The following is a 26,225-nucleotide window of genomic DNA, read 5'->3' as shown; positions in this document are numbered from 1 at the left end:
TGTGGCCATTCAATGGCTTGTAACTGTATTGTTACATGAGCTATCTCGGCCAAATTTGGCTCCTTTTTTTCCCACATGTAGGTGGTCATAACGCCATCCAGGAATCCCAGGTTGCTGTAGGGGGGTGAGAGAAAATAAGCAAAAAGGGCGAAAATGTTGGGTTTTTTCAAAAAATGCCAATAAAATGATGTACAAAGAAGCCTGTGGTTTTTGCCATGTAAGAGCTAGGAGCAAATGGTTTGCTGTGCTGAGTTCCTCAATTTCCTGGCTTTCAGGAACAGGTTGAGTGGAAATGGAATTTTGCCAATTGGACATGCATGGATGGAATGGAAGAAAAGGGCAGGAAAGCCAAATTGGAGGACAGAAAGGCATATATTTCTGAAAAGTAGACAAAATTCCAAGTTTAGGAAGGGGTGATTTGCATAGGTCAGGCAACAACTAGGTAGGGGAAACTGCCATCAAATGGGGGAAAAGCGGGAAAATGACTGAAAAAAAGGTATGTGTTGGACATGGTTGGCTTGGTACGGCAATGGCTTCTATGAATTTTGAGAAAAGCAATGCTCCGCTACATTCCCCCGACTCTTGCAGTTAGGAGAGCATACATTTTTTGTAGTGTTTTACAAAACAACCAATACCACAAGCCAAACACTGAGCCATGGTACACAGGAGTTTTACTGTCCCGATGAAAATGGTACCTCACATGTGTGGGTGCACCTACCTGGCCGCCAAGGGGAAAGCCTAAAACACAAGTAACCCCAAGTCTGTTTTCAGAGCGAAATCTCAGACATTCTGCCAACCGGCACAACATACAGATATGGGCCTCGGGTGTCCAAGCCACCGAGGAAAACAGGGAACCCCATGCATTTCCGAAAAGAGGACACCCATGGGAATCCGCAGAGGTATGATTTGCGCACATCGGCCCAGAATTTATTACCCAGACAGCCCCGCAAGGTCCGAAATGTGGGGGAAAAAAACGCTTTTTGTGCACATTTTGCTCGGCGCACCCATCGAAACACGCCCCCAACAACACATGGCCTACCGTCCCGCATTCCCACAGGTGTCCCGATGAAAACGGTACCTCACATGTGTGGGTGCACCTACCTGGCCGCCAAGGGGAAACCCTAAAACACAAGTAACCCCAAGTCTGTTTTCAGAGCGAAATCTCAGACATTCTGCCGACCGGCACAACATACAGATATGGGCCTCGGGTGTCCAAGCCACTGAGGAAAACAGGGAACCCCATGCATTTCTGAAAAGAGGACACCGGTGGGAATCCGCAGAGGTATGATTTGCGCACATTGGTCCAGAATTTATTACCCAGACAGCCCCGCAAAGTCCGAAATGTGGGGGAAAAAAATGCTTTTTCCGCACATTTCGCTCGACTCACCCATCGGAACACGCCCCCAACAACACATGGCCTATCGTCCCACGTTCCCACAGGTGCCCCAATGAAAACGGTACCTCACATGTGTGGGTGCACCTACCTGGCCGCCAAGGGGAAAGCCTAAAACACAACTAACCCCAAATCTGTTTTCAGAGCGAAATCTCAGACATTCTGCCGACCGGCACAACATACAGATATGGGCCTCGGGTGTCCAAGCCACCAAGGAAAACAGGGAACCCCATGCATTTCCGAAAAGCGGACACCCGTGGGAATCTGCAGAGGTATGATTTGCACACAGCGGCCCAGAATTTATTACCCAGACAGCCCCGCAAAGTCCGAAATGTGGGGGAAAAAAACGCTTTTTCCGCACATTTCGCTCGGCGCACCCATCGAAACACGCCCCCAACAACACATGGCCTACCGTCCCGCGTTCCCACAGGTGTCCCGATGAAAACAGTACCTCACATGTGTGGGTGCACCTACCTGGCCGCCAAGGGGAAAGCCTAAAACACAAGTAACCCCAAGTCTGTTTTCAGAGCGAAATCTCAGACATTCTGCCGACCGGCCCAACATACAGATATGGGCCTCGGGTGTCCAAGCCACCGAGGAAAACAGTGAACCTCATGCATTTCCGAAAAGAGGACACCCGTGGAAATCCGCAGAGGTATGATTTGCGCACATCACCCCAGAATTTATTACCCAGACAGCCCCGCAAAGTCCGAAATGTGGGGAAAAAAAAAAAGCTTTTTCCGCACATTTCGCTCGGCGCACCCATCGAAACACTCCCCCAACAACACATGGCCTACTGTCCCGCGTTCCCACAGTGTCCCGATGAAAACGGTACCTCACATGTGTGGGTGCACCTACCTGGCCGCCAAGGGGAAAGCCTAAAACACAAGTAACCCCAAGTCTGTTTTCAGAGCGAAATCTCAGACATTCTGCCGACCGGCACAACATACAGATATGGGCCTCGGGTGTGCAAGCCACCGAGGAAAACAGGGAACCCCATGCATTTCCGAAAAGAGGACAGCCGTTGGAATCCGCAGAGGTATGATTTGCGCACATCGGCCCAGAATTTATTACCCAGACAGCCCTGCAAAGTCCGAAATGTGGGGGGAAAAAACGCTTTTTCCACACATTTCGCTCGGCGCACCCATCGAAACACGCCCCCAACAACACATGGCCTACCGTCCCGCGTGTGGCTGGGGGACACACCTCATGCAGGCCTCCCTGGGCCTCCTACAAACAGCTGCATGAGGTACACCCCACCTCCATTTGGGGGGGGTGAGGGGGGAGAGGGCCACCACAAAAGGTGGGGCAGGGCCCCCAATAGATGGGGCAGTAGGGTTTGGGCACCCTGGGGGCAGATTGCCACACTAATGTGGCCATCTGCACCAAGCGAAGTTGGGTAAACAAAAAAAAAATACAAATTCACAGGCTGCTTTTTAGGGGGGCTGAGGGCCACCCTAAATTGGCAGCGAATGATGTACTGCAACGGGGGGTGGCCCTCAACCCCCCCCCCACCCCAAATGGAGGGCCCCACCTCATGCAACCCTCCCTGGTGTGTGGGATGTTTTTACCCATGCATCCAAGCCCTACAATAAAACTGTGCAGTACTGGCATGGAAAACATCATGATGGACAGAACTCCCCAGAGAGTGCACAGGGAAAACATTAAGAATAGGCTGCCACCCATTTTTGCCTATGTTGTGAGCACAGGAGGGCACTGCCTAAAACCACCAGTGGGCTACACACACAGTAGCCTGAAGCCATTGGGAATGGCAATGCTGATTGCCAAAAAAGCATCTCAGAACTGTGGGGAATTCATTTTTTTAATCCCAAAAATGGTTGCATTACCAGTACTCACCACTATCAGAAAGCCAGCGTTTTAAAACCACTAGACTTTTGTGTAAAACTGAACAAATGAAACAAAACCAGACCAAGGAAAGACTTCCTAAGAGGTGGATACAATGTAAAACTATATTCTGAAATGACTTGAAGGAAGTAATTATTTAATGTATATGTAAAAATTGTAAGTGATTTAAACTGGGAACAAAAAGTGACATTTAGCTGAAACCTGGCTTAATGAAACTGGATTCTGCCTGACAACTACCCCCGACAGGAGTTGAAACCTGCTCAGCCACTCTTCCCCTTGCCAAAAGGAGTTGTCACCTCTCTGATTAGATTAGGCGTGGAGCAGCTGGGGACTACAGGGAGTTGAACAAAGGCCTGTCCTGGACTCAGGCAAATGTTATATTGGGGGCGTCGTAAAAGTGGCTTCCTCTTAGGGGAAACTGGGAGGGGCAGTGCCTCTGCTAGCAGCTGAGCTTGGGGGAAGTGGATAAACCAGTTATTCCACCCTGTGATGTGGGAAGCCACACCCCTTTTGACCAGGGCATAATTTTAAAAAGATAGATAACTCATAGTGCGGACTTGTCAGAATTATATAAGTAATATCATTATTTTTGTGATTTTCCTGTGAACATTTTGAGAGGCGTTAGGACCCTGTGGTGTATTCTGGGGGGTTGCTAGCAGAAAATAGGGTCTCACTCCAAATGTATGCATGTTAAAAATCTGACACTTTATCATCTGTAACCCATATCCCTGGTGCCCATTTGTGTAAAATCTGGAAAGGTTTAGAGGTCGTTATCTGGATGAAAAGGGGAGAATTCTGTCATCAGTGGACACAACATCGTACAAAGACAGGGATCGGATGGTTTGGTGCTACAGAAAATATGTTAACTGGACCTATAATATTAGAAAAATGGTGCATAGATAAATATGTATTTGGGTCAGAAATAGATGTGTGCAATCTGACAAGGGGAGGTTCCTCTGACCATAAAACCTACAGCATCACTCTGACTCACATTTCCTTCCCCCAATCATGGGAGAGGGGAGAATTGGCCAATGATAAGTGAGAGGGGCAGGTTTAGTTATGACCAGGCACACACCCATTTTCAAAACACATAAAAAGAGACTGCTGGGACAGGTAGAGACATTCAATTCCATTTGCTGCGGAGCATGCTGACCGACGACTTCACATCCAGAGATCCAGACTTCAAATCCATCAATCTCCAAAGACCAGAACTTTACTTCAGAACTTAAAGCAAGGGCCTAAACCCACAAACTGAGAACTCTTCTCAGCAGGCCTCAGCAACCTTAAAATCATTTGCGAACTATTCCATAGATAGTGGAGCTGTTTGAATTCTTTTGCCAAGAACAATTGCCAGAGACCAGACCAGAGATCCAGAGTGACCCAGACCGCTGTGAGCAGAACCAGAGAGCTGACCCAGATCACTGTGAAGTGCCGAGACCAGAACCGGAGTCCAGTCCAAAACCTGACCAGATCCGTGGCGAGGCCTATTTCAAATTCATATTGTGAGCACCTAGCAGAACTGTGCAGAACCAATCTCTTAGTTAAAATAATCTAATCCAAACTATTTTAACCTAAGTAGAACAGCCTCCTAGAAATCGTGTCATCTGTCATTTGTAAAGCTGCACAACTGTCACCTGTCAATTCTGCAGCTGCAAGCTGTCACCTGTCATTTTGAGTTTACTTTAAATCCGAAAAACGACCTTTACAAAATCGTTCATATCTCTGGAACCGTTTGTCCTAGGAACTTGGTTTAACTTTCATCTGAAAGCTTAGAATCTAAGCTTTCCACCGAACTAACTCCTTATACTTTCTCCGCAATCGTGAGACACGCACTCGCGAAATTTACCGCGATTTGCGATTTGGGCTCAATTTCTCCACTTGTCAAAATAGCAGCTCCATTCTTTCTTTTGTTAAAATCCGTTTGCAACTTGGTAATAACTCATAGAGCATTGCTAAAGTGAGCCTGAGTTCATCCCAAGTATCTCTCACTCACCCTGAACCTCCTAAAGGGAATTAAAAGCATTTTCAGCATATTTCTCACTTAACTGCCACCACATTCAAAGCACTTGGGCCTGTGTTTTAAAACTCATACCTGTTTTCTCTAAGCTTGCTGGGGGGGAACTGAATTTCGTATTGTATTTGATTGCATTCCTGAGAACTGTGTGCTCCTCTTTCCATCTCCTTCCATTTCTTACATTGCATAGGGGAGGGGGGTGAATTGCCAGAGAAAAAGTGATTATCTTATCTTTTGCCATTCCCAGGCTCGCAGAATCCGGGAAAACCTGGAAGATCAGACGGGCACCTCTGGGAGCAGCGCTTCTGAGTCGGAGGATGAATGGACCAGGGTTACCCGAACCAAAAAGGCCAATAAGGCAAAAAGGGCCTTGCTTAAGGACCCATTGAAACAAATAAGGCAATAAGGAGTGTCATCACGCCTTATCATAAGAACGCCAAGTATTCTGTTTGGGAACACTTGAAGCTCTATGAGCAAATGATGGAGACTTTCCATTTGAAGGACAGCCAAAGCTGTATTCTTTATGTAAGGTGGACCTTCTCACCAGAATACTCCAGTTTCTTTGCGGGGCTGGAGGATCAAAACCATTCAAGGTGGTCCACATACAGGGCGGCCATCTTGAAACATTTTTTTGTGCACAGAAATCCTCAAGAGGCTCGCAAGGCAGCCTACAATTTGCAATGTGGGGAGGATCAGGCCACACAAGAGTTTGTGCAAGAATTAAAGCGTGCTTTTGCGCAGACCACCAGAAGGGTGCGCACGGATAGCAGAGAATTTATCAATACGTTTTTCCATGCCTTACCCAAATACATAATGACCCAGCTCGTGAGAGATTTTCATGAGAAAAGATCTTTAGACTGGGTCATTGAACAGACTACCTGGATCTATGAGGTGCAGAAGCCCATCGAAAATAAAAAGAATGCGCCGAAAAACCCCAAAACCAACAGCACCCCTGCTGCTGCCAAGGTGGCAGAGGTAAAGGTCGCCCCCGTCTTCCAACTCCTTATACTTTTTCCGCAATCGCGAGACACGCACTCGCGAAATTTACCGCGATTTGCGATTTTGGCTCAATTTCTCCACTTGTCAAAATAGCAGCTCCATTCTTTCTTTTGTTAAAATCCGTTAGCAACTTGGTAATAACTCATAGAGCATTGCTAAAGTGAGCCTGAGTTCATCCCAAGTATCTCTCACTCACCCTGAACCTCCTAAAGGGAATTAAAAGCATTTTCAGCATATTTCTCACTTCACTGCCACCACATTCAAAGCACTTGGGCCTGTGTTTTAATACTCATACCTGTTTTCTCTAAGCTTGCTGGGGGGAACTGAATTTCGTATTGTATTTGATTGCATTCCTGAGAACTGTGTGCTCCTCTTTCCATCTCCTTCCATTTCTTACATTGCATAGGGGAGGGGATGAATTGCCAGAGAAAAAGTGATTATCTTATCCTTTGCTAAAATCATATTAAGTATTTCTGTACTGCATTTTGTTCCTCATTGCTTTTCCCTTGAAACCATAAAAGTATTTTTGCTACTTTATCCATCCTATACTAACTCCTCATTGATTGTAAAGAAGTGTGCTAGTGCCAGATTACCCATTGTTGATCAACATCATATGTCTAAGTGTACTATCAGATATTAATTTATTATAAAGTGTGATATATGTATATTGTTTAAATTCTCAAATAAACCTTTTAAACTTGCAAAACAGAACTACTTCTTGGCTCAGTGGAGTCAGGGGGATTCTAAGAGAGGGGTGTTATATAGGGGTAGTCATCCAGAACTCATGAACTGGACATAAAGATATATCAATAAGGGTTTCCATTCAGTATCCCAGACTAGGCATTGACTTAGCTGTAGTGTTGAATTGAATCCTCTTACAAAGTGGGGGCTCGTAGCCGGGGATTCCGGATTCGATCTATCACTTGTGCAGATTAATACAGTGTGCTAACTGACAAGATACATACATCCGGTCGGATCACCACGCTGTGTTACGCTGTAAAGCACTTCTCAAAGGAACGCTCTAAGGAAACGGTCTGTTTTGCAAAAATAAAATACAAACTTCTGTAAGTCAGGAAGGAACTCAAATTCCAGAATGACGACACTGGTAGACATCAAAATAGCCAGAGAGCACTTCTTATATAAGCTATTTGTGAGAGGTGAGTGGACTCATCAGGACCAAACGGTCTGGTTGCAGGCAATCGCGCAACAGGTCACTGAAACAGGGTCAGATATATGGGGAGATCAGAGTCCCCTACATGTGGCCCTGAGTGAACTATATATGGCCCCTAAAGCCAAAGATGAACATAATAAGATTGCCAGGATAGCGGCATATTTGTATCTATATATGGGAGCCATGCAGGACAAATGTGCTGAAGGCCAAGATCTGGCAAATAGGCAACAGATGGCGTTAGAGAAGGCGCAATCTGATCTGGACTCTTCTGAGCAGAGGCTGCTCAGGAGCCAGGAGTCAGAAAAGGACAGCAGACAGTACATCACTAAAATAAAGGAGGATATGGATGTGCTGCAACAGGAAAAGGCGGACCAGGATACCAGATTTCTGGCCTTGCAGAAGGAGTACCAAGAAGGTTTGGACTCCCTACTGCAGAGCCAGAAAAAGCTGGAGCAACAATTAGATTTCAATAGGGCATGTGCCGAGCAGGTAGTCACCCTGCAAAGCCACCTAGATAGGGAGAAGGCAGAGAGCAATAAACTGATTTTGAAAGACCTGGATACCCAGGCAGAGTTTGACCAGGAGCACCAGAAAGCTGGTGCCTTCCAAAGGCAAAGGGACGACCTGGCGGCACAGATGCAGGCTCTTAGTCAGGAAAGGGATACCTTAGGCCAGGAAGTCTGCCACTTAAAAAGGAAAATGGAAGAAAATCACCTGGCCCTCCAGGGACTGGGTGACCTCCAAAAAGAACACCAGAACTTGTTAGAGCACACCAGGAGGGTGGAGGATGCTCTGGCAAGAAAGGAGCAGGCCAGTAGGGATGGGGCTCAGGAGGTAACCCTCCTGCAGCAAAGACTGGCCCAGTACTCCAGGACCAATCAGGAGGCACAGAGAGAGAATGAGGCTCTCTGCCAGCACAATGATAGGCTCCAGCAACAGGTAGCGATGCAGGAGAGACTGATAGAGTCTAGTAAGGCCTTAACTGAGGAACTGAAAGCGCAGGCTCTTGCATTGCAACAGGGAACAGGGGCGGATAGAGATGAGGTTCGCTGGGAAAGAGAAACTCCTGAGCATAACCTCAGGAGCCCTAGTACCAGAGGCCTTCATCTCTCCCAGTCCCTGGACTCTGCCACCCCCATGTCTCCTTGCGCACATGAGCCCAGGGCCACGGGGATGGCAGATTACTATCCAGGTAGAAGTATGGGGCTCATAGGCTAGTACCCCCCAGGAATGGATGGGCGGGCATCCGGGTATGGGCACCCAAGCACAGTGCAATTTAGTGGGGAACCCCAGGAGAGTAGGCCCATTAAGGGCATCCTGAAAAAACCTCTGCCCAGTTAGGTCAGTGGGGGGGATACCCATCAAATCCTGGCAGCAAGGAGGGGTCTGAAGACTCCTCTGAGCATTACAGGACACAGGAGACCAAGTCCCCACATTCTGCCAGCCATTCCCAGGCTCGCAGAATCCGGGAAAACCGGGCACCTATGGGAGCAGCGCTTCTGAGTCGGAGGATGAATGGACCAGGGTTACCCGAACCAAAAAGGCCAATAAGGCAAAAAGGGCCTTGCTTAAGGACCCATTGAAACAAATAAAGGCAATAAGGAGTGTCATCACGCCTTATCATAAGAACACCAAGTATTCTGTTTGGGAACACTTGGAGCTCTATGAGCAAATGATGGAGACTTTCCATTTGAAGGACAGCCAAAGCTGTATTCAATATGTAAAGTGGACCTTCTCACCAGAATACTCCAGTTTCTTTGCGGGGCTGGAGGATCAAAACCATTCAAGGTGGTCCACGTACAGGGCAGCCATCTTGAAACATTTTTCTGTGCACAGAAATCCTCAAGAGGCTCGCAAGGCAGCCTACAATTTGCAATGTGGGGAGGATCAGGCCCCACAAGAGTTTGTGCAAGAATTAAAGCGTGCTTTTGCGCAGACCACCAGAAGGGTGCGCACGGATAGCAGAGAATTTATCAATACGTTTTTCCATGCCTTACCCAAATACATAATGACCCAGCTCGTGAGAGATTTTCATGAGAAAATATCTTTAGACTGGGTCATTGAACAGGCTACACGGATCTATGAGGTGCAGAAGCCCATCGAAAATAAAAATAATGCGCCGAAAAACCCCAAAACCAACAGCACCCCTGTTGCTGCCAAGGTGGCAGAGGTAAAGGTCGCCCCCGTCTTCCAACTCCTTATACTTTTTCCGCAATCGCGAGACACGCACTCGCGAAATTTACCGCGATTTGCTATTTTGGCTCAATTTCTCCACCTGTCAAAATAGCATCTCCATTCTTTCATTTGTTAAAATCCGTTTGCAACTTGGTAATAACTCATAGAGCATTGCTAAAGTGAGCCTGAGTTCATCCCAAGTATCTCTCACTCACCTTGAACCTCCTAAAGGGAATTAAAAGCATTTTCAGCATATTTCTCACTTCACTGCCACCACATTCAAAGCACTTGGACCTGTGTTTTAAAACTCATACCTGTTTTCTCTAAGCTTGCTGGGGGGGAACTGAATTTCGTATTGTATTTGATTGCATTCCTGAGAACTGTGTGCTCCTCTTTCCATCTCCTTCCATTTCTTACATTGCATAGGGGACGGGGGTGAATTGCCAGAGAAAAAGTGATTATCTTATCTTTTGCTAAAATCATATCAAGTATTTCTGTACTGCATTTTGTTCCTCATTGCTTTTCCCTTGAAACCATAAAAGTATTTTTGCTACTTTATCCATCCTATACTAACTCCTCATTGATTGTAAAGAAGTGTGCTAGTGCCAGATTACCCATTGTTGATCAACATCATATGTCTAAGTGTACTATCAGATATTAATTTATTATAAAGTGTGATATATATATATATTGTTTAAATTCTCAAATAAACCTTTAAAACTTGCAAAACAGAACAACTTCTTGGCTCAGTGGAGTCAGGGGGATTCTAAGAGAGGGGTGTTATATAGGGGTAGTCATCCAGAACTCATGAACTGGACATAAAGATATATCAATAATGGTTTCCATTCAGTATCCCAGACTAGGCATTGACTTAGCTGTAGTGTTGAATTGAATCCTCTTACAAAGTGGGGGCTCGTAGCCGGGGATTCCGGATTAGATCTATCACTTGTGCACATTAATACAGTGTGCTAACTGACAAGATACATACATCCGGTCGGATCACCACGCTGTGTTACGCTGTAAAGCACTCCTCAAAGGAACGCTCTAAGGAAACGGTCTGTTTTGCAAAAATAAAATACAAACTTCTGTAAGTCAGGAAGGAACTCAAATTCCAGAATGACGACACTGGTAGACATCAAAATAGCCAGAGAGCACTTCTTATATAAGCTATTTGTGAGAGGTGAGTGGACTCATCAGGACCAAACGGTCTGGTTGCAGGCAATCCCGCAACAGGTCACTGAAACAGGGTCAAATATATGGGGAGATCAGAGTCCCCTACATGTGGCCCTGAGTGAACTATATATGGCCCCTAAAGCCAAAGATGAACATAATAAGATTGCCAGGATAGCGGCATATTTGTTTCTATATATGGGAGCCATGCAGGACAAATGTGCTGAAGGACAAGATCTGGCAAATAGGCAACAGATGGCGTTAGAGAAGGCTCAATCTGATCTGGACTCTTCTGAGCAGAGGCTGCTCAGGAGCCAGGAGCCAGAAAAGGACAGCAGACAGTACATCACTAAAATAAAGGAGGATATGGATGTGCTGCAGCAGGAAAAGGCGGACCAGGATACCAGATTTCTGGCCTTGCAGAAGGAGTACCAAGAAGGTTGGGACTCCATACTGCAGAGCCAGAAAAAGCTGGAGCAACAATTAGATTTCAATAGGGCATGTGCCGAGCAGGTAGTCACCCTGCAAAGCCACCTAGATAGGGAGAAGGCAGAGAGCAATAAACTGATTTTGAAAGACCTGGATACCCAGGCAGAGTTTGACCAGGAGCGCCAGAAAGCTGGTGCCTTCCAAAGGCAAAGGGACGACCTGGCAGCACAGATGCAGGCTCTTAGTCAGGAAAGGGATACCTTAGGCCAGGAAGTCTGCCACTTAAAAAGGAAAATGGAAGAAAATCACCTGGCCCTCCAGGGACTGGGTGACCTCCAAAAAGAACACCAGAACTTGTTAGAGCACACCAGGAGGGTGGAGGATGCTCTGGCAAGAAAGGAGCAGGCCAGTAGGGATGGGGCTCAGGAGGTAACCCTCCTGCAGCAAAGACTGGCCCGGTACTCCAGGACCAATCCGGAGGCACAGAGAGAGAATGAGGCTCTCTACCAGCACAATGAAAGGCTCCAGCAACAGGTAGCGATGCAGGAGAGACTAATAGAGTCTAGTAAGGCCTTAACTGAGGAACTGAAAGCGCAGGCTCTTGCATTGCAACAGGGAACAGGGGCGGATAGAGATGAGGTTCGCTGGGAAAGAGAAACTCCTGAGCATAACCTCAGGAGCCCTAGTACCAGAAACCTTCATCTCTCCCAGTCCCTGGACTCTGCCTCGCGCACATGAGCCCAGGGCCACGGGGATGTCAGATTACTATCCAGGTAGAAGTATGGGGCTCAGAGGCTAGTACCTCCCAGGAATGGATGGGCGGGCATCCGGGTATGGGCACCCAAGCACAGTGCAATTTAGTGGGGAACCCCAGGAGAGTAGGCCCATTAAGGGCATCCTGAAAACCTCTGCCCAGTTAGGTCAGTGGGGGGGATACCCATCAAATCTTGGCAGCAAGGAGGAGTCTGAAGACTCCTCTGAGCATTACAGGACACAGGAGACCAGATCCCCACATTCTGCCAGCCATTCCCAGGCTCGCAGAATCTGGGAAAACCTGGAAGATCAGACGGGCACCTCTGGGAGCAGCGCTTCTGAGTCGGAGGATGAATGGACCAGGGTTACCCGAACCAAAAAGGCCAATAAGGCAAAAAGGGCCTTGCTTAAGGACCCATTCAAATAAATAAAGGCAATAAGGAGTGTCATCACACCTTATCATAAGAACGCCAAGTATTCTGTTTGGGAACACTTGGAGCTCTATGAGCAAATGATGGAGACTTTCCATTTGAAGGACAGCCAAAGCTGTATTCAATATGTAAAGTGGACCTTCTCACCAGAATACTCCAGTTTCTTGCGGGGCTGGAGGATCAAAACCATTCAAGGTGGTCCACATACAGGGCGGCCATCTTGAAACATTTTTCTGTGCACAGAAATCCTCAAGAGGCTCGCAAGGCAGCCTACAATTTGCAATGTGGGGAGGATCAGGCCCCACAAGAGTTTGTGCAAGAATTAAAGCGTGCTTTTGCGCAGACCACCAGAAGGGTGCGCACGGATAGCAGAGAATTTATCAATACGTTTTTCCATGCCTTACCCAAATACATAATGACCCAGCTCGTGAGAGATTTTCATGAGAAAAGATCTTTAGACTGGGTCATTGAACAGGCTACCCGGATCTATGAGGTGCAGAAGCCCATCGAAAATAAAAATAATGCGCCGAAAAACCTCAAAACCAACAGCACCCCTGCTGCTGCCAAGGTGGCAGAGGTAAAGGTCGCCCCTGTTTTAGATTTGGAGATGGGGGGGCCTAAAAACCTGCCTGCACCAAATAATTCACAGCCCAGAAGGCCCTCGGGCCAGTCACAGACAGGGAGTCGAGGAGGTAGTCCCACAAATGGGGTCCCCCGCTCCCCTGACTATGTAAGTCCCCGCTACAAGGGAAACCGACCAATCCTGGGTTATGTGTGGACTCCTCCAGCCCAAGGGGGGGGATCCAGCCAAGCACCTGACCCGGGGAACTTCCCTCCTAACTTCCCCCAGGAGGGCAGACATTCTCCAAATCCTGGGCAGAACTTTTTCCCCAGGTATCCACCCAATTTCCAGCCCCAAAATCATCCATCCTTCTTTCCCCAATTCCCTGAGCCCAGACAACCTAATCCGGGAGAAGGGAGGCCAAGGGTGGAGGGGTACCCAAATCTTCCCAATCCGGGGTATTACCAGAGAAGGGATAGCTACCCTTCCCGGGATCAGCCCAGGGGAGAAAATAGAGCCCCGTATCAGCCTGAGCGGGTTTCACAACTTGAGCGCCAGGTCCAAAATATGGCACGGGATCTGGGTCACATACTGAGGGCTCAACAGAACCCTCATATGAGCATGCCACTGCAGAATGCCCCAAACTCTGGACCGGGTGCTCCAGAACAATGACGGGGGCAGCACCCCGATAACCCACCGGTTCCCAGGGAGGAGGCACAAGGGGAAGGGGGGTGTAAAGCCTTGGAGGAAGCTTCCTTCCCAACTTGTAAACAGCCCCTGGAAAACCAGGAACCGGAAACAAAATCTCCTGCCCCTGAAAGCCTGCCTCCCAAGGAGCAGAGGGGGGTAGGAGAAACAAAGGACCCAAACGGACCCACTTTGTGGAGGAGGTACAGGTCTTCCAATTTGAGGGAGAGGGATCCTCAGAAGATCCTGGGAAAAGGATCTTCTCCTTCAGAGATGGGGGAACTCCTCCCAAGGAAAAATGGGTCCCAAGGGATGTCAATTCAGACTGGGGAGATGTGGAGACTGAGCTACCGCCGCCCATCATCTCATCCCAGAACCGACAATACCGAAATCCCCTGGTTCAAACCCATCCTGGTGACTGCCTCCAAAAAGGGGGGGGCGGCCCAGAACCGGAACCAGGGGAACCCACAATGGCTCTGATCTCCAGTTGCCAACTTTATCTTTCAGATTCCCAAGGCTCTCCACAGAATTCTGCCCAAATCTCTTCGCTAGCAATGTCCAAAACCAGAAAGTTAGCCCACCAGTTGTCCAAAAATGTGCATTATCTGTGCCCCCTTGAGGAGAAGGAGGGAAGATACTATGCCTCGGTACAAGTACAGGGGCAGGGTACAATTTTGGCACTGGTGGACACTGGATCCCAAGCTACCCTTCTGTCCAAAAGGGCCTTTGAGGAACTAAATGCAGGAAGGGGGGAGAATTACCGAATTCCTCTCACCTCTCTTCCTGGACAACTGCAGAACTTTGACGGGAAGGAAATTCCCGTTGAGGGGACTGCAGACTTGGACATTAAAATTGGGCGACACAAGGTGAAACACCCGGTCATAGTAGTGACTCCAGAGGGCACCCCTTGTTTACTAGGGAATGACCTCCGGAGAAGGTTGTCACCCCTAATAGATTGCGTAAACAAGGTCCTCTGGACCCAGACTAGCCGACCAATAAAATTAAAACAGAGTGTCAACCATGTTAGTTTAAATGGCACCTGCCACATGGTTGAACAAAAATCTGACCAAGTAGAATTTCACTTCCAGAACAACCAGATTCCAGACGTGACAGTAATAGCAGTAGGACAACAGACTGGTGATGGGGGGTCCTCTCTATTTCTGAAAATCAACCTTCCTTCCAGTTTAAGGTGGTATTCCACACTGGAAGGAAACACTCTGAAATTCTTCACCAATCCACAATCACACACTCCCACTCCTATAGTCCAGAAAGATGTGAAATCAGCTCAGAGCCTGGCTGATATTCAGCAAATTGGAGATCAGTTGTTCATCCCTGTTCAGTTAAATGATGGGAAGTTAATCCAAAACATTGATGATCTGGTCACCTCGAATGGGATGACCATCTACTGGAAGAAGATCAAGGGTCATTCCAAAGTAGAGGGACCAGACAAAACTGGAAATGACTTAGCTGATCAGCTGGCCAAAACCGGGGCCATCCAAGGGGATCTAATCGAAATAGAGTCCCTGTTGGGGGAAATCCAGGTCACCGCTATCACTAGGTCCCAGACAAAAGCTCACAATGATCTTTCAACTGCACAATGGAGTAAGGAGACCCCTGATGCTGATTTAATTACAGCTCAGAAGGGGGATCCAATTATTGGTAAGTTTTACCAACACCTTGAGGACCCTGAGAACTTTCCCCTGATGGATACCAATTACATTGGGAAAGAGGACCTTAGAGTGTTGATGAAATGTCCAAAAATGTTCCGAATCCAAGACGGTTTGTTGGTAAGGAAATCCCAAGCTGGCCATGATCAGTGGGTGGTTCCTACCTCATTCCGAAGCCTGATGTTAAGTCACGCCCATGATGCGGCCACCGCCGGTCATAGGGGGTTTCACACAACACTGGAAATCTTAAGAGAGGTTGCATACTGGCCACACATGGGGCAGGACCTCGACCAATACTTGAAGGGGTGTCTTGTGTGTGCACAATTTCAGCCATCATCCCTCACACACCATGCGCCTCTCCAAAAGAGGGGGATGACACTGCCATGGTCAGATTTGCAAATCCACTTTGTAGGCCCTGTAATCCGCTCGTCTAGAGGAAACAAGTACATGTTGACCGTTACATGCTTGTTTACCAAGTGGGTGGAATGTCTCCCAGCCCCAAACTGTAAGGCAGAAACAGCAGCTGCCCTGATGATTAACCACATCTTTTCCCGTTTTGGTCTACCTCAAAGGATTGAGTCAGACAGGGGTAGCCACTTCACCAGTGAAGTAATGACAAAGATGTGGGAGATACTGGGGGTTAAAAGGAAGCTACACATTGCTTACAGGCCAGCTTCTTCTGGAGCAGTGGAGAGATACAACCAAACCATTGTGAGCATATTAAAAAAGTTTGTGGCAGATTCTGGGCCAAGTTGGGATATCCGATTACCTCTGGTCCTAATGGCCATCAGATCTACCCCTTCTTCTGCAACTAAAATGTCACCATTTGAGTTGATGACGGGGCGCAAGATGGTGCTTCCCCAGCATTTGCTCTACAGACACTGATAAATGCCTCCACAACTCATGAGTATGTGGAGAATTTAAGGAAACACCTTCAACATGCTTTTGCCTATGCTCAGCGGAATCTAGAAAGATCAGCTGATAGCATGAAAACCCACTACGACCTGAGGACTACCCGAAAGGAATATAAGGTGGGTGATCGGGTCTATCTATACAATTTCCAAAGGAACCAGGCCAAACAGCGAAAATTCTTGCCTACATGGAAGGGACCGTTTGAAATTATAGACAATATCTCCCCTGTTGCCTATAAGATCTGCATCCCCAAAGGCAGTCTGGCGGAAGGGGAAGACAAGTGGGTCCATATTAACCAGCTAAAGTGTTGCCATCCCAGGCACACTTTGCAGCAGGAGTCCTCTGCAATACCAGAGGGGACCGCTCCAGATTAATTCAGTTCCAACCCTAAAATATCCCACATATAGTCTCTAAAATATTATACTCTTGTAAGCCACTGTCTTTGAATGATAACTTGTATCTCAAAAGTAAAATGTTAGGTATGTTAAAGTATAAAATGTATATGTCTGCCACACCATTAGTAGTGATGGAAAAATGTCTACGAATAGGTATTGCCGCTTTTCCTTTGCCATCCTAGGAGAAAGAAAACATGGAGACTGGCCAAGGAGGACGATCCGGAGACCGGGAGCAGAGACCCAAGGGGCCCTGGGTACCGCCCAATCCTCCCATCAGGACCAGCAAGGAGAACTGATTGATCGACTGGAGGGAGGAAAAGATGCTGAACTGTGCCACCTATGGGATTGGAAGAAGAGGAGGCGAACATCCCAGATCTTGCGCGTTCCATCAGTGGAAGGACAGAATGGCCATCGCAAGAGGGGGGGCTGGGGGATGTTTTTACCCATGCATCCAAGCCCTACAATAAAACTGTGCAGTACTGGCATGGAAAACATCATGATGGCCAGAACTCCCCAGAGAGTGCACAGGGAAAACATTAAGAATATGCTGCCACCCATTTCTGCCTATGTTGTGAGCACAGGAGGCCACTGCCTAAAACCACCAGTGGGCTACACACACAGTAGCCTGAAGCCATTGGGAATGGCAATGCTGATTGCCAAAAAAGCAACTCAGAACTGTGGGGAATTCATTTTCTTAATCCCAAAAATGGTTGCATTACCAGTACTCACCACTATCAGAAAGCCTGCGTTTTAAAACCACCAGACTTTTGTGTAAAACTGAACAAATGAAACAAAACCAGACCAAGGAAAGACTTGCTAAGAGGTGGATACAATGTAAAACTATATTCTGAAATGTTTTGAAGGAAGTAATTATTTAATGTATATGTAAAAATTGTAAGGGATTTAAACTGGGAACAAAAAGTCCTGCAATGCCTGGGGGACACACCTCATGCAGGCCTCCCTGGGCCTCCTACAAACGGCTGCGTGAGGTACACCCCACCTCCATTTGGGGTGAGGGGGGAGAGGGCCTCCACAAAAGGTGGGGCAGGACCCCCAATAGATGGGCAGTAGGGTTTGGGCACCCTGGGGGCAGATTGCCACACTAATGTGGCCATCTGCACTAAGCGAAGTTGGGTAAACAAAAAACAAAATACAAATTCACAGGCTGCTTTTTAGGGGGGGCTGAGGGCCACCCTAAATTGGCAGCGAATGATGTACTGCAACGGGGGTGGCCCTCAACCCCCCTACCCCAAATGGAGGGCCCCACCTCATGCAACCCTCCCTGGGGGCAGATAGGGGGGCACCTCATGCATCCCTCCCTGGGGTCAGATGCCCCTTCCTAGGAGCAGATATCTGCCCCCAGGGAGGGTTACAAGGGGTGCCCCCTTTCTACTCGGTCCCCCCGCCTCCCTTTCATTCAGTAAAGAATCCATGGTGGCTAGTGGCCCCCCACCCCCTTTCCCCATCATTTCAATTTTTTTTTTACATTCCCTTGGGGCAGATGGTCAGCCTTACCTAGTAAGCAGCCCCCCTCCCCCACATCACGAACGGATCTGCATTGATCCGGTGACATTGCTGCCCACGGATAGCGCGCCCTTTGCCCGATCCTTGGGCAGCAATGCCACACAATGGGTATCGCTGGAAAGGGGACAATCTCCAAGGCCTCAAACCTGCCACCCCAAGACAATATCTGCTAAACACGGGAAGCAGAGCTCTGAGAAGATTTATCTTGCAACTACGTCTCAACACTCTCCCGTGTAATGATATTATCGGGGCAAGAACAAATATCCCCCATGCAGAAAGATTGTGTAGGCACTGTAATATAGAGGTGGAGACAGCAAGACATATTTTAACTTTATGCACCAAACTAAGGGAATGTTATTTTAAAGGGTATGCACATTTCGTAGAGGACATGCAAAGGATTGAAACTGACCAATTTTGGTCAGTTATTTATGATGGAGAGATTAAGGTTTTTACTGGGGCAGCCTTTTATATTTGGAAGCGAGTAATATGATGTATGCCTTCTGTATGTGTAATATGTATTTGTGTTTGGTTGATATAACATTTTTTCTTTTGTAGTGTATAAGGTTTTAATTAACCAATAAACACTTTAATTAAATAAATAAAAAAAAATGTATTGACATAACTGCAGGTGTCAAACACGGCACGATCTCAGGTCTCCAACATCTGGGAGGTAGGGGGGCAGGGTTTCCTGCAGAGGCATGCAGCTGCTCCTCTACAGTAGTCTGTTCACGACACAAGCACATTTGTAACAGAGGAATGTCTGCATTGGTACGTTAGTGAAAACCCAGCCATTGTTTTTTGTGAACTTTCATGCATTTGGACTTAATGTTGAAGACAAGGGGGTTGAAAGATCCTGACACTTTGGAAGGTCCTGTCATTCATCATAAATGAGCCTCACTCACAAAGGAAGACGCTGGAATAAGGTGCAGACCTAATCGGTAGATATCATTTTCATCCACCTTAAGTCACATTATTTGCCAAGGAGATGTGGCCTAGAGGATAAGTTGTTGGCTTTGTAAACAGGAAACTCCGTCTCTGCTGTTGCTCTCCCCACTACACCAAACTGTTTGATCCTGTGCAAATACATGGACTTCTCACTATGCCACAGTTCTCATATATGCCAAAAGCACTAAGGAATAGACTAGCCTCCAGTCTATATCATGAGAAACTGGCCATTTGCACACCAGGCTCCTGTTTCACTCCTTAGTTAGCCACCAGCCACACATGATTGCAGTCTCCCAATCAGTGGGGCATAAGGCCATTAGACAGACTTTGCATATTTGCTTATCGTGGTCTCTTTTCTGCATTTAACCTTTTTCTTTAGATTACGGCAGTAAAGGGCCTCCCCTTCCAAAATATGCATGAATTTTCAAAGTGTGAAAACTTCTAATCATGATCCACCGGGGAGCAGTATAGCGTGCGATGAAATTGACACACGTTTGCTAAATCAGACATTCCATATTTGGGGCCAGTTAGAATACTGCAAAGCCACATTTTTCACTCGGAGAATACCTTATGCAATGGACGCCATCTGATCGATGGGTAACTGCTCTGTCCTTTGGAATGCCCTCTTCCCAGTATTAAAAGCTTGCATGATCAGCTGCATGACCACCATATCCATGCCACCTCTTCGATTGGAGGAAAAGCCATCAGTGGAGTGCAGTGCCATCCATCGGAAGGGAATCGTACCCACCAGAAGACGTTTCATCCATTCCATGGTGATTAAATATCAGCGATCAGAAATCCACCTGAACCATATAAATGTACTCTTCCTTTGGAGGCCATCTCATCTGTTCCATGTCTCTTCATTGGTGCTCTTTTTCTCAGTCCATGATTAATTCTTGCTGGTGTGTGATTTCCTTTTGTTTAAAAAGTCGTAGAGCCTCATCCCCTTTCATTCTTCCTTTTCAATTCCCCGCCCAGACCACTTTCCCTATCTGATTTTTGTCGGTGTTTATGTTTAATTTGCTTTGATTTTTCTCCTTTGCGCATACACTGAGATTTATCGAAACAGAAAAAAAGGGAAAGAAATGTCCGCATGTTATCATCTAGAATACAGCGTCATGCAATGGATAACAGTCTAATTCACACAAAGTCAATGGCGGGGAGCGGATAGGCCCACAGGTCAATGGAATAATGACAAGAATGCATTTTGTATTTATTTATTTTGACATTTGTAATGCTCACTAAACCCGTAAGCATCAAGGCACAGTTAGCAGCAGAAAAGACAAAGCACAAAAACCTTACTATGCAATGTTACAGTGAAGGACAAAGTAACTGGTTCAGAGGGAAAAAAAAACATGCTGAGGTGCACTACGTGAAAAGTCACGTTTTCAGTAGTTTTCGGAAGATCCAGTATAATTGTTCTGCTCTGAGTGAAGGGGGAAGTGAGTTCCATAGTTGTGCTGCAATGACTGGGAAATTGGAGCCGCCTGCTGGTGATAGTCTGAATTCGGGCAGGGTAAGTCTGTTGGCATAGGCTTTTCTGGTCGGTCTTGTAGACAGGACTCTTGTGAATTTCTGAACGAGATGGGTGGGGGGCATCTTTCAGAGGCACCTGTGGGTAATTGACAGCGTTTTGAACATACTTTCTTGTATAGGTAGCCAATGGGGCCATTTGTGCAGCCGAGTTAATGTGATTTTGTTTAGGAATGTTTAATGCCGAACTGAGGTTGTTATTTTGGATCACTTGCAACTTAAGAATGTTGTGCTTGGTGGTGCCGGCGAACAGTGCATTGCAGTAGTCAAGTCTTGTGCCTATGACGGCACATGCAATGATGAGGCAGCTGTCGATCGACATAAATGGCATGCAGGGATTTATGAATTTAATTGCATGGGGTGCCAAGGAAGAGACCGCATAGACTCGCAAGGTTTTTACTGTCTTGTGGACAGGGATGTTGACTTCATCGATGGTAAAACAGGCGTATTGCTGGCTGAGGTTGTTGATAAAAGTGGGCGGGCCTACGATGAGAAGCTCTGTCTTTTCATCTTTAAGACAAAGGAAGTTTGTGGCCATCCAAGTTTGACTGGTCTGATAGATAGAGTTTAGCTGCCCTGAATCTTGGTGGTATTTGCCGGAGAGTGGGAAGAGGATCTGGGTATCGTCAGCATACTTGGTGTAGGAGATTCCCAGTGAGTCCAGGAGGTAGAAAAGTGGCTTTGTGAAGGTGCTATAAAGAGTGGGGGAGACACATGAGCCTTGGGTGACACCGCAGGAGATTGGTTCAGGGGAGGCACTTGCTTTATCAGCAAAGACTCTAATAGTTCTGTCTTTCAGAAATGAGGCGACCCAGCTGGTGGTATCTGGTGAGAAGTTGGCTGCAGGGGTCAGGTGATGACAAACTATTGTATGGTCTACTAGGTCGAGCGCTGCAGAGAGGTCCAGATGGTAGGAGGGCTGCTTTCCATGAGTCCTTGATTTCGTCTAGCTGGTTCTTTAGGTCAAGCAGGGCAGATTCTGTGCCGTGACCCGGGCGGAACCCTGATTGACGGATCCCAGTATGAGATTGGACTCCAGATAATGTTGGATTTGGATATAGGCTGTTCTGTCCAGAATCTTTAAAATGGAGGGAACAGTTGTCGTAGAGGTCCAGGGGTCTAAAGACGGTTTCTTTAGCAGCAGAGGTACCCAGGCTTCTTTCAGGCTGATGGGGACTCAGCAGGATGTGAAAGAGGAGTTAATAAAGGTGGTGAGGAAAGAGACTGGGGCTTCAGCACATTCCTTAATGATGGTGGCAGGGCAAGCATCACATTTGCACATGGAGGGCTTCAAACCTTTGAGTAAGGAGGTGGCTTTGTCCTCAATGATGGTGTGAAAGCTGAAAGGGAGGTTGTTTTGAGTGGTTATTGGTATGGGGAGGTTTGAAGAGAAGGGCTGTTGGGGGTAGAAGTGACTTGCCTCTGAAGGATTTTTTTGTGAAGCAGGGCAATTTTATCCAAGAGGGCATTTTGGACCTTGGTGCCCCAGGTCTCATCTTTGGAGAAGTTGAGTGAGGGGCCAGGGAATGTCAAGTTCTCTGAGAATGGTGAAGATTTCACAGGTGTTTGATTTTGCATTGGCCATTCTTGTGTCGTAGGCGTCTGATTTCGCTTGTAGGATTGCTGTTTTGTACGTTTTGGCTGCAGTGGGGAAAGTGGATATGAGCAGGGTGGAAGGGGTCTTTCTCCATTTAGCCCCAGCCTCATGTTTCTTATCACGGAGTGCCAAGAGGTCGGGCATAAACCAGGCATTGAGGTGTGTGGTGGGTTTATATTAGCGGAGTGCAAGATATGCAATGGTGTCCACTGCATGCAGCATCGTGTGGGAGTAAAGGTTGTCGCGTATCTCTGGGTCCAGGTGTGCTTGTTTTAGCCTGTCGAGCAAGGTCGTGTGCGGTCTTGGGTGAGTTTCCTCGTGCTACGAGCAGAATACTGCTAGAGCAAGGTATGGAAATGTAGATGAACACAGCCGACCAACAGTTCACAATATGAGTAACAATTTATGTACAAATGCCCCCCACAGAGGAGAGCAGATCAATGCAGGCGGTGGTCTACAAAAGCCTAGTCGCCCTCCCACGATCCCTAGCGCCCAGCCTATGAGGAGGAGACCATCATTACACCTCACAAATGGACACGCAAACCTAACATGTGCAAACGCGATCCATTCCCTCATCTTTTAAGATCTGTGGAAAATTGTTGATGTAGTTATTTTAGGTGCGGCTATTGTTCTTGACATCCTTCCCCAACAGAACTTCAAAAAGAAGAGCACATCCCGAACATCGGGAAAATGCGTGTATGGCTTGGGGAGGTTAGGGGTCTCTCTGATGCTGTTTAAAGATTGGGTGTGATACTGGCATCATACGTGACAGTGCACAATGCTACGTCCCACATACACCCCCGAAGGCACCGAGGCCAGCACAGAGCGCCGGAACACGCCCCTTTTATGAATTCATATTGATGGCAGACACAGAATCAAACAATTGCAGAGGGACCCCAGCACACAATACCAGGAAACCCCGCAGGAAGGGCCCGCGAGAAGAAACACGCGCGGAACCCAACCAATCGCACTCAGCACATGATACTTGGAAAAACAATGGGAAAGTAGCCTTGCTCGTTGAAAGCAACACGTAGAAGAGCCAACCCTGTGCACAAGCTAATAGACCAAAGAGTGAAAACAGCAATCACCATCGAACCTGCAGCAGACACTCGGGGCTAGATGTGCACACTGACGCGGCGCAGCTCTGTGTTGGCACAGTCCTCCATGGCCACTAGTGGCAATAGTAAACGCATGTATTAAGCACAACATGCCCCCAAAACAAGTTACAAGGCGCTATACAATAAAGCAATTTTACACCAAAAAAATGTATGCATACATATTTTTACAATATCAAATTTGATATAAACCATAATCGATAGTCCAGAGGTACATGAGCTCAAGGCACTTGTAATCAGTACACATGTTGCTTTAAGCAATACGTCTCAAGAGGACAGGCCCTAATGGATAAGGGCAACATATTCCATAATCAACAGCCAAGCACTCTCAGAGGGTTTCCGCCCCTCACCCTCCCCCTCCCGCCCCACCAAGCGTGATCTCTGAAATGTACTCACTGGAGGCACATTCTGAGAGGTGAACCTAAGTGTTCGCTTGGGAACAGGGACATCACTGAAAGCTGACCACTGATTTGGAGCAAATTCACGTAGGGTTTTCCAAATGTGAAGCGTACCATGCTCACCCTGGACCCTGCCTGATGCACTTAATGGGGCGCTGGGCAAAGAACAGCGGCACAATAAGTTAGGTTTTGTGTGTGTACCTCATTTCAGGCAGCAGCGAATGTTGCAATGGCAGCCAGTAAGCAGTGGTAGAACTAAGTGTACCGAACAAAGTAGTGGAATTGTGGTCAGGGGAGAGTGTAGGTGGAAGCATAGTGCAACGTGTGACAAGGTGTTGCAGCCGGGGCATTGCAATAGTCCTTTATTTTCATCTGTTTACAACTCCTCTACTTTTAACAACCATATTCACCATTCTATATAGAGGATAGGCCTACTTTTGCGGAAACAATTCTGTGAATACGCAGAGTGCGCAGGTTTCCTTCTGCATAAAGGATTTGCGGGATCTCTTCGCACTTGAAAGTGTACAGAAATCCCACAATTCCTGCATACCGAGAACGATTCACCGCGAACCTGCTCACAGAAGCAAATCTGCGTGCTCCGCATATTCATGGAATTGTTTACACAAAGTAGCCCTAGCCACAAGTTGCGGCCGGTACACCCCGGCACGCCCCCTTGCAAAGCCAAAACGGACACATTGACCTACCTTTGTGGGCTCCCCAGGTGTGAACACACACGTCCTGTGAAAACTGTGTGGGGTTCCCCACAACCAAGCCAGCACCTCGGCAACACTGTGCGGGATCCCTCGTAACTGTAACCGCACCCCAAGAACATGCATACTATTTCCCGTAACTGCTGTTATATTTCTGTCAATCTGCGTGCGCACCCCCGTAAACCAGCCCAGCACCCCACTGCGCTGCCTACATGCATTCCTAAGTCCGGTCGGATCCCCGTCTGCGTGCAGGCACCCCTAAATCTGACATGCAAACCCACCTCTGTGCTGTGATTCCTATGTGCAAGTGTCTTTACGCCTGGGATTTGCATGGGCATTTCACTGATGAGAGGTTGCACGGTCACATCCATGAATACGCTTTGTCATGCGAATTTGTGGGCGTGCTATAAACTGCCTGTAGGCCACCATTCGTAATGGCCACTTTTTCCCTTGTTCTTCCTCATTTTCAGAGTTCCGCCCCTACTCTGCCCTCTGCGCATGCCTCACACACACTCTATGTGGTCTCTCACCCAAGGCACTCGGCCGCTCGCAGAGAAGTGCCAAGCCTGTGCAAAGTGCCCGCATAGTATGAAAAAGTACTGTGCAGTCGATTCCATGAGTCCATAAACAGTGATTGGCGCGCAGTGTGGCACGCAAAGTCCCTGCAAATTTTCCCTGCAAATCATTCCATGAATCGGGCTCTAAGGCTCCTAGTACAACTTTACACTTGCACAGGGACATGATTGGCAAATCCTCTATATCGAATGGTGAATGTGGTCGTAAAAAGTAGAGGAATGGTAAGCAGAAAACATAAAAGCAGGGGGACACCGTTCCGACCGTTCCTGCTCACTTCGATCACTGCTGTCAAGGGAGCAAAGCCCTATATCCACGCGCATGCACATTTCTTTTGAAATGCGTTTTGCATTGCCCACCTTGGAGATGCAGGCAGCAGTCTCATGAAAGCAATGCTAGCACCCCTAATCCGGCTCCTGACTCCAGGTACCGTGGGCGCTGTACTCCAAGGACTACTTGGTTATTGCATGGTCTGGACTGCCGAACCATTCAGTGCTTAGCGATCCCATGAGCTGATGCCAACCCTTGAATTCCCTGGCAAGTCACAAGGAAAGGGGAAAGCCGAGTTCATTACTTTTTCGTCTCCAGAACTGCAAGGGATCGGAAATGTACACTTTACAGTTTGCAATGGAAATTATAAATTACAGTGTTACTCTTGCACATCGTGAACGCCCAGGGCCAACTAATCCAAACTATGCCCTTCATCAAAAATACACAGCACATTAATTTAGCACCAATTTTGCTGCTTGGAGAATACTGAATGGAGCAAACAGGCTTAGCCCCTGTACTATCTAAAAGCGTTTTTCGTAGGGTAAAAATGAAGTAAGCGGTTTTATTTATCATGTTTGCTTCATAACCTGAAAAGAAATGTTTTAAGCACATTTCTGGACACGTTATGCAGCAAACATTGCGCAAAAACAGCTTAATTCATTCTTGCCCTAATGCAGATTTTTTTTTAGATAATAAAGATCGTGACAAAAACAGTGTTGGCTGCAATCAGTATTGTCTAAGTAGTTGCTCAATGTAAACACTGGTGCAAATGTTCAATAATCCAGCCTCTGCTTTTTGGGTGGCACACACTGGCATAAAATGTTTTCTTGGACACACCAGAAACTGGCTATCCAATTTTGCCATACTGTTTTTCTTGGACACACCAGAAACTGGCTATCCAATTTTGCCATACTGTTTTTCTTGGACACACCAGAA

This window comes from Ambystoma mexicanum, chromosome 3p (genome assembly GCF_040938575.1).
Source record: "Ambystoma mexicanum isolate Mex_15411 chromosome 3p, UKY_AmexF1_1, whole genome shotgun sequence".
NCBI lineage: Eukaryota > Metazoa > Chordata > Amphibia > Caudata > Ambystomatidae > Ambystoma > Ambystoma mexicanum.
The sequence above is the reverse complement of the archived record's forward strand: the minus strand, read 5'-3'. Positions refer to the sequence as shown.